Here is a 3,240-nt window from a genome sequence, read left to right as displayed (position 1 = left end):
TGTGTGTGTGTGTGTGTGTGTGTGTGTGTGTGTGTGTTTGTGTGTGTGTGTCCGCTGGAGGCCTCCACCCTGCTGTGCCACGGAGGCTCGGAGCAGGTGCCCCGTGTGTGTGTGTGTGTGTGTGTCCTCTGGGGGCCTGCCCACAGCCATGACTTAGAGGCTCAGAGCAGGCGCCCCTCTGTGTTTATCTCTCAGGCTCTGGGCCACACCTGCTTGTTGCTCTCTCAGGTTAGGGGCCCTGGTCATGACCTTTACAGAGTCCTGACCTCATTTGCATAATACTGCTCTCTCTATATATAGATCTTCGTCACTGTGAATAATATTGCAATGAATATAACGTATAAACATCTTTATGAGTCAATGTTTTCAAGTTATTTGGGTAAATACCCAACAGGGAGGTACATATATCTTTATGAATAAACTAGAGGCCTGGTGCACGAATTCGTGCATGGGGGTGGGGGAGAGGTGGGAGGGACTGCGGGAGGTTGGCCGGCTAGGCGGGAGGGACCATGAAAGGTTGGCTGGCTGGGGGATGGAGGTGTTGCAGGAGGTTGGCCAGCAGGCCCCAAGGAAGGAGTTGCCACCCACTGCCAGTTCCTTGTCCTAGCCCAGGGCTGAGGGCCCCAGTGGGGTTGGGAGAGGAGGTGACTGTCGCTGGGCTGGTTGCGGAAGGGACAAACACTGGACATTGCCACCTCTGTTCGTGCCCTGCCACTGTGCAGTTCCCTCCCTCCCCCTCCTCCTTCCCTCACCACTGTGCTGCCACCACAGTGGGCAGGTGGCCCCTGTGGAAGGGAGAGGAAGGGAGTGAGACAAACCCTTGTGTCGAGGGCTGTGTTTCAATAGATCACAGCGAGGGAACTGTTCTGCTGCATATGAAACCCCAAGTTAGAAGTAGGTCTCTATGAATGGTTTAGCACCAGGGGCCGATGGGGCCTGGCCGGCCATAGGGTGGGGCCATGGGAGGTTAGCTGTGAGAGCGCATTGACCACCAGGAAGCAGCTCCTGCATTGATCATCTGCCCCTCTGGTGGTCAGTGTGCATCAAAGCGGCTGGTCAACTGGTCATTCTGGTCGTTCCAATCATTCAGTTGTAATGGTCGCTTAGGCTTTTATATACATATATGTTTTCAGTTTTTTCTATTCTTAATTTTTTGAGGAACCTACATACTGTTTTTCATCGTAGCTGTACAAGTTAACATTTCCACCAATAGTGTATGTGATCCTTTTTCTCCACAACCTCCCCAACCCTTCTTATTACTTGTCTTGTTGATAACAGCCAATCTAGCAGGTGTGAAGTGGTATCTCACTGTAGTTTTGATTTGCATTTTCCTAATAGCTAGTGAAGTTGAGTATGTTTTCATTTATCTCTTGGCCATTTGTATATCTTCTTGTGAGCAGTGTCTGTCTAGGTCAGGGATGGCGAACCTTTTGAGCTCGGCGTGTCAGCATTTTGAAAAACCCTAACTTAACTCTGGTGCCGTGTCACATATAGAATTTTTTTGATATTTGCAACCATAGTAAAACAAAGATGTATATTTTTGATATTTATTTTATGTATTTAAATGCCATTTAACAAAGAAAAATCAACCAAAAAAAAAAATGAGTTCGTGTGTCACCTCTGACATGCGTGTCAGAGGTTCTCCATCACTGGTCTAGGTCCTCTGCCTATTTCTTAATTGGATTGTTTTGTTTGTTTGTTTTTTTGCTGTCATTGTTGTTTATTTGTATAAGTTCTTCATATATTTTGGATATTAACCCCTTATCGGAGGTTTTGCTTGCAAATATCTTTGCCCATTTGGTGGTTTGCCTTTTTGTTTTGTCAGCAGTTTATTTTACTGCATAGAAGCTTTTTAGTTTGAAATAGCTTCATTCAATTATTTTCATGTTTACTTCTCTTGCCTCTGAGGTCAAATTAATAAAATCCTGTCTGAGACCAAGATCCATAAATGTAGTACCTATGTTTTATTCTATGTATTTTATTGCTTCTGGTCTTAATTTGAGTCTTTGATCTATTTTGAGTTAATTTTTATGTAGGGTGATAAAGATCAGTCTAGTTTCATTCTTTTGCATGATAAAGGCCAGTCTAATTTCATTCTTTTGCATATGGCTTTTCAATTTTCCCAGCACCACTTATTGAAGAGGCTTTCCTTTTCCAATTCTATATTTTTGGCTCCTTTGTTGAAAATTATTTGCCCATATGCAAGTGGGTATATTTCTGGCCTCTCAATTCTGTTCCATTAGTCTATGAGTCTGTTTTTCCTGCCAGTATCATGCTGCTTTCATTATTGTTGCTTTGAAGTATAATTTGAAGTATAATGACCTTTCTTTTATTTGTATCACCTTGCATATATCACACATTTAACTGCATATCACCTAATATCTTGTAATAAAATAAAAAAACAACTTCTAATGTATGTAGCTTATCTTTCTAACTCAGGTTTCTCAATCTGGACACTCTTGACATTTTGGGCCAGAAAATTATTTGTTGTGGTCATATCTTGTGTACTGGAGGATGTTTAGCAGTATTCCTGCCCTCTGCCCACCAGATGCTTGTGGCACCACCCCCACCCCTCAGTTGTGACATAACAAAATATCTCCAGACATTGACAAATCTCCCCTGTGGGGAAAAATTGCCCTTGTTTAAGAACCAGTAATTTAGCTAGCTATAAGCATTTTGAGAGCAGAAACTGATTTATTATTTACTAGAGGCCCAGTGCATGAATTTGTGCACATTGAAAGGAAATTAGAAGAAATATTTTAATATCGTTCGCTATTTTCCCTTTCTCTCTAATAGAAGTGTCAACCCAATTCATGATCGACAATGACAGATGGAAACAAACATGAGCAATTGGCACCAGCAAGAGCTTTATATAGAGATATAGATAGATGATGATATAGATATAGATATAGATATAGATATAGATATAGATATAGATATAGATACAAACACACACACATTATGACGGCAATGGGGCCTCCCACTCTGGCTCCCACTCTTACAGAATATAAGAGAAAGTGCCATTTGCATTCCTGTTTTTCACACAGATGGACAGAGAGCAGCTGAGGGCACCCACTTTCTCAGGGCACACTCCAGTTCGTTCTTCTCCTCATGGGCTTCTTGGAGCTGGGAGAAGATTCTGGTCAGGAAATCCTCGAAGTTGGACAGTAAGTGAGGCTCATCCTTCTTCAGCTGCAGCCAGAGTTGCTTGACGTCACTTTCACTGCAAGAGGAAAGGAA

This window comes from Myotis davidii, unplaced genomic scaffold (genome assembly GCF_000327345.1).
Source record: "Myotis davidii unplaced genomic scaffold, ASM32734v1 scaffold2904, whole genome shotgun sequence".
NCBI classification, from domain to species: domain Eukaryota; kingdom Metazoa; phylum Chordata; class Mammalia; order Chiroptera; family Vespertilionidae; genus Myotis; species Myotis davidii.
This window is presented reverse-complemented; position numbering follows the sequence as displayed.